This window comes from Perognathus longimembris, chromosome 25 (genome assembly GCF_023159225.1).
Source record: "Perognathus longimembris pacificus isolate PPM17 chromosome 25, ASM2315922v1, whole genome shotgun sequence".
In the NCBI taxonomy this organism is placed as follows: Eukaryota; Metazoa; Chordata; class Mammalia; order Rodentia; family Heteromyidae; genus Perognathus; species Perognathus longimembris.
In genome coordinates, this window is record NC_063185.1 from 1,473,815 (window position 1) to 1,484,299 (window position 10,485).

Genomic DNA, 10,485 nt, shown 5'->3' on the forward strand with positions numbered 1-10,485 from the left:
CCTTTACCTTATAATTCCTTCCAACATGATTGGAAACTAGTAAGAAAACATCACCATGGTGCTTTTTTCTTATTCCTTCCACCAGGAAATGAAAAAGATACATTCCTAATTACCTCAAGTAAACTATGCTTATCAAATCAGTGTTCAAGGAATGGTAAAACCATGTCAATTGTCTTAATCTTAAAACTTAGTTCTCTGGACTCATATGTGGATTATTTGCTATGAGAATAATTGTTCTTGTTATTTCAGTCTTTCAAGTAATACATGAAGCTATCTCCTGAACAGAACCAACTAGAACAAAGATGGTCATGCTGCTTTCTTCACAACAACAAATGGCTGTTTTAAAAAATGAAGATGGGAGAGGTGTGGAATCCTCTGTCCCAGTGGGTGTTATGACTGGGATTGGGAAGTATGAGTGGAAAGTGCATGGAGAATCCCTGATGCTAGCAGAAAACCACTGGTTGTGTGTTTATCTGGTGTCCGAGAAAAAAAAACCCAAGATCCAGCTGTTCATTTGACTTTCTGCAGTAATCCTGTGAAAGGACAGGATGAATGCCCAAATGTACTTATCTTACTCATGCTGATATCCTGTTAACAGTCCCTTGGAACATGCCCTTGATCTGTAACCAAGACCCTCCCCAAGGGAGTGTTTTAACCCCTAAAACTTGGAGGATGGAAAAGACTCCAGTTTAAACATGTCTGCCGATTAAACTTGTTTCTGGCTCTTATGGGCAATATATTGTTTCATGAGTAATTCTTCATCCTTCATCACAGCATCTTCTAGACAGAACCAGCAATCCGGTGGAAAAGTGGGACATGTGTTTAAATAGTCCCATCTCAAGAAAGGACAAAGGAAATAAAATCATTTTTACCTGAGAATTTCAAAGTCATAGCACGTGTTGAGCTGAGGAAAATAAACAATATATACTCCAGAAAAGGCTTTCCAGCAATGCGAGTCACAGTATGCTGATTTGGAACAGCAATGGCATTGACTAATAAAATTGAAATTGTGCATACTTAGGAATCAACCATTTCAATGTCAGGTCCATATTCCTAATCCATATACAAGAAGACATGAGCAATGTGGCTGCATTACTCATGAGGATAAAAGAAGCAGTAGTATTGATGGATAAATGATGGTATATTTAGACAATGGAATACTACAGAGCAAAGAAAATAATCTCTAGCCATTGAGATCACTGTTGGTAAATCAGTGATACAATATTTAGTGATAAAATAATTTGTAGAAAAGCATATCTTGTTTCATTCTGTTTATATAAACACTTCAAAGTCATGGGAAAAAAAAGCAAGGGAATGAAAATTCAGGATAGTATTTCTGGATGGGGTTGGGTGCTGTTGGGGTTAGCATATTAGAAGCATATCCTCAAAGGTTGTAACCAGGCTGGCATAAAATCACAGTCCTCAGATCACTGTCTCCTCAGTAGCTAGAATTACTGGTATGAGCCACCAGTGACCAGCTCATCTGGTCATTTGATAGTCCATTATTCCACCTGCCAGGCTGTGCTTTCAAGAACTTTTATAGGCTGATGAATTTGTCCCTCAGCATTTCTGCTTTGCTCCTGTGCCACTCTCAATGGAGACTAAAGCACAGTCTTTGGGGGTGAAAAGGATAATGGGTCATGAATATCACTAGTCAGAGCCAGGATTTCTGATAGAGTGTCACTGTTGCTAATTTTTGTTGTTTCACTGAGCATGTAAATTAAAAGGGGTACAAAGATGTCTGAAACTATTCTTTCCATGATTTTCACAACATAAGGCTCCTACATTAGGATCACTTGCTTTTCTTCTATCACCATCTTCTCTGAATTTTCAAACTATTGTGTGTGTGTGTGAGAGAGAGAGAGAGACAGAGAGAGAGACAGAGAGAGAGATGCAAGGATTTAAACTGTGTCTCACATGCTAGGCAGATGGTGTCCTGCTTCCAACACTTGTCTCCATCCTGTCTGGATAATCAGTAACATCTCCTAGAGTTCTAGGCATTTACCATTTCTCATCATGTGGGTAAGAATAAGAGGTCCGGCCACTGGTCCATATGAACATCTTAGAGGAAGATAATCCAGGGGCTCCTTTCCTTACTGTGGAAGTCCTGGAGGAATGGCAGAATGATTTACAAGATGAAACAAAGTTAAATCTGCTTCAAGTTTTGGAACACTATTATCAACAACCAGCAGCTTTCAGAGTATTGACTCTCTTCAGGTTTTGATATCACGAGAGCCCTAGCTCTCCATCCTGGCAACACAATAAAAACCACGAATCATCTAAAAACCACTGGTTTTCTTCCCCAGAAACGTCTTTTTTATTAATTAAAAAATTTTGACAAGATGTTGTGCAAAGGGGGTATAGTTACATATTAAGGTGTTGAGTACATTTCTTGTGATATCTGTTACACCCTCATTTTTCTTTCCCTTCCCTAGTTCAGGTAGGCATATACACAATAACCTGTGTACCAAGATCATATACACTAACTATGTAGGGTATGCCAAAGGAAATTCAACTAGAATATTAAACGTAATAACAATAGAATCCTCCTGTCCTTGGAGTTGTTTTGCTTAACCTCATCTTATAGAATCATGTATACATAGGTGTTGAACTATTGTGATCCACTGATATGTCTATTCTAGATCTTTTTATGTTTGTTTAGTAGTTATTTGGTTTTAGATACATAATTTAAAGTCGCTGACCCAAACGTGGAAATAACATTTGAAAAGAAGTTTGTTATTTTGCAGACCTAGTCTCTACTGCTCCGCCCCCAATAGTCATATATCAAGGAGACCATGCCCCTTTGGTCTCTGTGCTCTAGGCTTCTCTTGCTCAACAATATTTGTTCGAGCTCTGACCATTTCCCTGCAAATCCCAGTATTTTCTCATTTCTAATCGCTATGTAGCATTCCATTGTGTACAGGTACCACATTTTTTGATCCATTTATCTGTAGAGGGGCATCTGGGTTGTTTCCAAATTTAGGCTATTGTTAATTGTGCAGCAATAAACATGTATGTGCAGATGTCTTTTTGATATCCTGAGACCTGTTGTTGAGGATAGATGCCTAGGAGTGGTATGTCTATGTCATAGGGTATGTCTATGTTGAGCTTTTAGAGCAACCTCCAAACTGTTTTTTAAGTGGTGGTACCAATGTGCACTCCCACCAACAGTGGAGAAGGGTTCCTCTTTGTCTGCATCCCCTCCAGCATTTGTTGTTGCCTGAATTCAGAGTATAAGCCATTCTAAATGGAGTGAGGTGGTATTTCAGGGTTGTTTTTATTTGTATTTCCTTTACTGCCAGGGATGTTGAACATTTCCTCATATGTTTCTTTGCCATTTTTATTTCTTCTCCTGTGAAGTCTCTTTGTAGTTCCTTTGCCCACTTAATAATTGGTTTCCTGGGTTTGGAAGGGATTAGTTGTTTTTTTTTTTGTTTTTGTTTTGTTTTGTTCTTTTAGTTCTCTGTAGATAACAGATATTAGGCCTTTGTCTGTTGCTGTGCTGGTGAAGATCCTTTCCTATGTGGTTGGCTGTCTTCCTAGTTTGGTGGCTATGTCTTTAGCTGTGCAGAAACTCATTTTGTAGTAGTCCCATTTGTCGAGCCTCTCCCCTATCTGTTGTGCCCCTGGGACTCTGATCAGAAAGTTTCTACCTGTGCCTAGAAATTCTAGTGTCCTACTCTGTCCTTCACAAGTTTCAAGGTTTCAGGTTTGATGTTGAGGTCCTTAATCCATTTTGAGTTCATCTTGGTGCATGGCTAGGGTCCACTTTAAGTTTTCTACATGTGGCCACCCAGTGTTCCCAATACCAATAGTTGAAGAGGCTATGTTTTTTCCATTGTATGTCTTTAACTCCTTTGTCAAATATCATCTGACTGTAAGAATGCAGCTATTCCATTGGCCTATAGGTCTGTTTTTATGCCAGTACCAGGCTGTTTTTGATATGATGGCTCTATAATAGAGCTTGAAGTGTGGTATTGTGATTGCTCCTGTGCTGTTGCTTTTGACTAGAATTGCTTTGGCTATTCTATGACTTTTGCTGTTCCATATGAATTTATGGGTTTTCTCTATTTCAGTGAAGAATGTAGATGGGACCTTGATGGGGATTGCATTGAATTTGTATAACATTTTGGGCAATATGGCCATTTTCACTATATTGATTCTGTCTACCCATGAGCATGGGAGGTCTTTTCATCTCGTGGTGTCCTCTTTGATTTCCCTTTTTAGATTTCTATAGTTCTCATTAAATAGGTCATTCACGTCTTAAGTTAATCCGTAGGTAATTTATTCTTTTTTTAGCTATTGCAAATGGTATTATTTCCATAATTTCCTTTTCTGCTTGTACATTGCTGGTGTACAGAAAAGCTGCTGATTTTTTGTGGGTTGATTTTGTATCCTGTTACTTTGCCAAAATGGTTTAGTAGTTCTAGGAGTTTGGGGACTGAGGTTTTTGGGTCCTTCAGATATAAGATCATGTCATCTGTGAATAGGAATATTGATTTCTTCTTTACCAATGTGGATCCCTTTGATGTCCTCCTCTTGCCTTATTGCTATGGCTAGGGATTCCAGCACTATGTTGAATAGAAGAAGGAGAGTGGGCAACCTTATCTTGTTCCTGAGTTTAGGGGAATTGGTATTTGTTTCTCCCTGTTTAATATATTAACAGTTTGTCTGTTGTATATGGCTTTTATTGTTTTAAAGAATGTTCCCTCTATTCCTGTCCTCTCCAGAGCTTTTAACATGTATGGGTGTTGTATTTTGTCAAAAGCTTTTTGGACACCGGCTGAGAAGATGATGTGGTTCTTGGTCTTAGTTCTGTTGATGTGAATTACGTTTATTGATTTGTAGATGTTGAACCAGCCTTGCATCTGTGGTCTGAAGCCTACTTGATCATGATGTATAATTTTCTTGATCAGTTTCTGGATCTTGTTAGCTAATATTTTATTGAGAAGCTTTGCATCTGTGTTCATCAATGATACTAGTCTGTAATTCTCCTTTTGTTGGATCTTTGCCTGGTTTGGAGATGAGTATGATATTAGCTTCAAAGAATGAGTTTGGGATTTCTTCCTGTTTCTATTTTGCGAAAGAGTTTGAGGAGTATTGGTATTAGCTCCTCACTGAAGGTTTTATAGAACTCATTGGTGAATTCATCCAAGCATGGGCTTTTCTTTGTTGGAAGGCTCTTGATTACATCCTATATCTCGTTGTAGATTATTGGTTTATTAAGTTGATTTATTTCTTCTTGATTCAGTTTGGGCAGTTTATACTTCTCTAAGAATTGATCCATTGCTGTAAAATTTTCATTCTTTAGTGACTAAAGGAAATAGTTCCTTATAATTGTTTTTAATTGTTATAATTATTTGAATATTTTGTGTATTTGTTGTAATTTTTCTGTTGGAGTCCCTGATCTCACTCATATGAGTCTCTCTCTCTCTCTCTCTTTTTTTTTTTTTTTTTGGATAAGCCTTGCTAGGGTTCTGTCAATTTTATTTATTTTCTCAAAGAACTAGCTTTTACTTTTATTTACTTGTTGAATGGTCTTTCTATTCTCAGTCAGATTTATCTCTTCTTTAATCTTTGTGATCTCTCTCCTCCTAGTCGTTGTAGATTCAATTTTTTCTTGTTTCTCCAGTTGTTTTAACTGTATGATGAGGTTATTCACCTATTCTGATTTGATTCTTTTAATGTATGCGCTGAGAGCAATGATCTTGCCCCTCAGCACTTCCTTTGCTGTATCCCATAAGTTTCTTTTTTATGTATTTTCACTGCCATTGTAGCTTATGAACTCGTTAATTTCATCCTTAATTTGCTCTGTGACCCAAATGTTAGATAACAGTGAGGAGTTTAGTCTCCAAGAATTTGTGTAGTTTCTGTAGTATCCTTTGTTATTGAGGGATACCTTGATTGCACACTGTGATCAGATAGAATACAGAGGATAATGTCAATACTCTTCTATTTTCTGAGATTCTTTGTGTGGACTATGGAGTATGTATGTCTATTTTGGAGTCTGTTCCATGGGCTGCTGAGAAGAATGTGTATTTAATCTCTGTAGGGCGAAAAACTGCACAGATCTGTCAGATCCATGTTTGATATGGTGTTACTTAAGTCTTTGGCTCCCTTGCTAATTCTCTGTGTGTTGGATCTGTCTCTTGGAGAGAGTGGAGTATTAAAATCTCCCACTATGACTGCATTTGGGTCTATCTTATTCTGTAATTCTGAAAGATATTTTTTGACATATTTATGGCCTCTTTTGCTTGGTGAGTATAAATTTATCACGGTGATATCTTGTTCCTGGGTTTTATCCTGTATTAATTTGTAGTGTCCTTCTTTATCTTTTTGAATTAATTTTAATGGGAAGTCTAGCTTGTCTGAAATCAGGATGGCTACCCCTGCCTGTTTGGTAGGTGCCGTTGCTTGCAAGATCTTGCTCCATCCTTTCATTTGGAGCCTGTTTTTGTCTTTGTTGTAAGATGGTGTCTTGAAGACAACAGATGGCTCTGTTTGGTCTGTGAATCTACTCTGCCGATCTTTTCCTTTTTATCAGAGAGTTCAGCCCATTTACATTTATAGAGACCATGGATAGGTGTTTTTTGTTTTTTTGTTTTTTCCCTTCCATTTTCCTGTTAGGCTGCATTTTGCTTCTTTCCTTTCCTTCCTTTCTTGTGTTTCTTGAGCTGCTTTTCCTATTGGGTTCTGGCTATTGTAATTTCTATCTGTTTCTGTTTGGAGGTCCTGTACATTTTCTGTTGGGTGGGTTTCTCTTCTTAGAATTCTCTGTAAGGCTGTTTTCTTGTTCACATATTCCTTTAGTTTCTCTTTGCTATGGAAAGATTTGGTTTTTCCCTCGAAAGTAAATTCTAATTTTGCTGGGTATATAAGTCTGGGTTAGCAGTTGTTGGCCTGCAGGACTTGGATATTGTTCTTCCAGGCTCTTCATGCATTGTAAGTTTGTGTGGAGAGGTCTCCCATGATTCTGATCTTTTTTCCATTGTCTCCCTGTTCTCTATCTCCTGGGTTAGTCTGCCCTCGAGTTTGACAGTTTCTTGAAGTGTGATAATCTTCTGGTCCTTATCAGCTGTATCATCATCCAAAAGAGAGACATGAGATTCAAGATGATCAAGCGGCTTTGATTGTGGTTTGCATTGAGGCAAGTGAGCTGTTTATGGTTGCCTGATTGGCTCTCAGTGTGGTAATTTCTTTTAATGAGTTGTATTTTGCTTCCATTTTTTCATGCATTCTGTTTCTCAGGATGTTAAGGTCTTCACATGAGGAGTAGACTGTATCAATTTTTGCTTCCATTTCTTTCTTGACTTCCTGAAGATGCTTCAAAACTTCCATTCTAAATTCCTGGAATTGTTTTTGAATTTGTTCTTGAAGATTTCAATCATTTCTGCTGTGTTAGCCTCAGGTGATTTTTTATTCTCCATCTCCTCTTCGGTCGTACTGTTTTTTGGAGCTGGCGAGTTGGCTTGACCTTTCATAAAATTTGTAATATTTCTTTGTGATTTATACATCTGGCATGAAGGAGTTAGGGATTCTTGATTTCCATTTGCACTTACTTTCAGGGGCCTTTAGGTGGCGGCCTTGGCTTGGCTTTGTGCTGGTTCCTGCTGGTCTGCCAGTGGGGACTTGTTTGTATTCTGAGTTCTGCTGTTGAACCTTCCTGCCCTATGGGTGAGTGTGACCATCTCGATTGTTGCCAACACAGTTACCCTAGCCACAGTTAGGGGTGGGTAGTTTCTGTGGCTTTCTCTGTGGATCCGTGCTAAGCTGCCATGTTGTCCTGACACTTGTGAGCCACTGTTGGGTGTTCGCAAGTCACTGATTTGGCGTGACATGGAAACTTTTCTCTTTTTTGTTTCTTTTCCTGCTAGTTGCTGTGGATCAGGAGTGCTGGCCTCTCAGAGTGAGTGTTGCTGCTGCTGGATAGCATGCCCACCTGTGTGGAGTGTGCCTATCAGAGCAGGTGTTGCCACTGATGGATGGCTTGTCCACCTGTGCACTCCTGCGGGAGGGTGGGTGCAGGGCCCTACTGCTGGAGGGCTAGGATGCTGACCCACACTGGCCTTCTGCGGGTGCATGTGTGTAAGCTCTCCTGCTTCTTTTGGGGGTGTGCTGTCCCAGATTGTTAGAGAGTACTTTTGCTCTGTCTTGATTCTGCTGTGGGGCAGTATGCATAGGCCCAAGCAGGTTCAAGTGTCTGGGTGGGGGTTGGTGCCTACGATCTATCTACGCCTCTGCCTTGAGGGGTGCGTATTCGGGCTGAGGTGACCCTGTAGGGCTGGTATTGCACACGAGCATGAGTGCATCTGTTGTTCAAAGAGTCTGCGCAAACGGGAAAGCCTCAAGCAGAGGACAAATGACCACCAGTCCCTGGGTCCCTGCTTGGGGGGGGGGGGGGTGTATACAGATTCAGGCGCCCCAGCTGGGGCTTTGCAGGATGCTGACCTATTTTGTTTCCCCAGCAACTTTGTTGGGAGTTGCTTTGCCCACTGGTAGCTCCTGTGTTCTTCCAGGAGATGTAGGGACCTAGAACCACTAGATATGGGGCTCTTGTGTTCCCTCAGGGCCGGGAGGGGAGGGAGGGAGCTCTAGATTCTTTGTCCCCTGGCAATGAGGTCCATGTCAAGTTTTGGGTCTCTGCCAGAGCTCATCTTCCGTAGGGTTGGGGGGGATGGGGAACTTACTGGTCCTGGAGTGTGTGTATGTCCTGCAAGGCTGTGGGATTTTCCAGGGTGAGGTGTGGCTAAGCTGTGCCCTGGCTCTCCCCATCCACAGTGCTGGCCTCCCTCACTGTTGTCTGGTCCTGTTCCTTTCTGTCCCACACCGCCTTCTGGCTCAGCCCGGTCTGTGCATGGTCTGGGTCCCATAGAGCTCCTGCTTTCTGGTCTCTGCACTTGTGGCCGGACTTTTCTGCTGTTGCTTCTGTGCTTGCTGAAGATCTGCAGTCCCATCGCCAGTGCAGGGGCCACTTTCCAGGCCTGGCCCTCTTCGGGCCAGGATAGAGGGGGTGTACCCCAGAGATTTTCCAGCTTTGTGCAGATTGTAGGCTTTTCTTTGTTTGTTATTTTTTTGTTTCCTGTGTTTCTCAGTTTGTTTCTGAGTTTGCTGGAATCTTGATGGAGTGTTGGGTGTTGGAGTTCCCATCTCACTATTTGGTTGGAGTGTTTGGGGGTGCCTCCCTATTGTGTGGGTGCCATCTTCTGTCTCTCCCCCAAAAACTTTCATTCCTTTTCTTCTTTGTGTGTGTGTGGGTCATGCGGCTCGAACTCTGGGTTTGGGTGCTGACCCTGAGCTCCTCAGCTCAAGGCTAGTGCTCTACCACTTGAGCCACAGCACCACTTCCGGTTTTCTGGTGATTAAGTGGAGATGAGTCTCACAGACTTTCCTATCCAGGCTGGCTTTGAATGTGATCCTCAGATCTCAGCCTCCTGAGTAGCTACACACATACACACACACACACACACACACACACACACACACACACACACACACTTCTTTTTTTTTATTTTGATCGGCCTTGAGGCATGAACTCAGGGCCTAGGCACTGTCCCTGAGCTCTTCAGCTCAAGACTAGCACTCTACCACTTGAGCCACAGTACCACACTTGCTTTTCTGGTGATTACCTGGAGATAAGAGTCTCATAGACTTTCCTGCCGGGGCTAGCTTTGAATCATGACCCTCAGATCTCAGCCTCCTCAGCAGCTAGAATAACACGCATGAGCGACTGTTTTTTTTTGTTTTCTTTTGTTTTTGTTTTTATTTTTGGCCAGTCTTGGGCTTAAACTCAAGGCCTGAGCACTGTCCCTGGTTTCTTTTTGCTCAAGGTAGCACTTTGTCACTTGAGTTACAGTGCTACTTCTGGCTGTTTTCTATATATGGGGTGCTGATGAATCGAACCTAGGGCTTCATGTAAATGAGGCAAGCCCTCTTGCCACTAGGCCATATTCCCAGCCCCACAGGATACTTTTTAAACTCACTTTGAATGTCCTGTGAAAATCCTTTGACCCAGGCATACATTTTAATAAATTTAATATAGGTGAGAACTTCATTCATCTTCGGGACACAGTTATCTGTGGCAGTCACACATTTTCTCCTGAAGCCGTGACACAAATAAGTGAAAGGAAAAGCCAGATCAGATCTCATTCAAAATGGACTGCCTGACCTGCTGGAAATCACTCTGTGAGCATATAATTCTGTTTTCTGGGACAAGCTGGCTCTTATGTAGATGTATTCTTTTTTCTTTAATAAAAGGCACTTCATTATAATCAAGAATTATTTAATTCTTGTCTCTGGTAAGGCAGTGACTACAAAGTACTATTTATTCTCACTATGATTGAAGATTTTGAGGGCTACCAAAGCAGGGGCAGGAGGACTGAAAATACCAACTGGAGGTGACATAACTCAGACAATACTATGTTATCCAGGCAACATTCACCTGCTGGCTTTCTCCTTCCCTCAGACTCCTCTTTTGTAATGTTACTA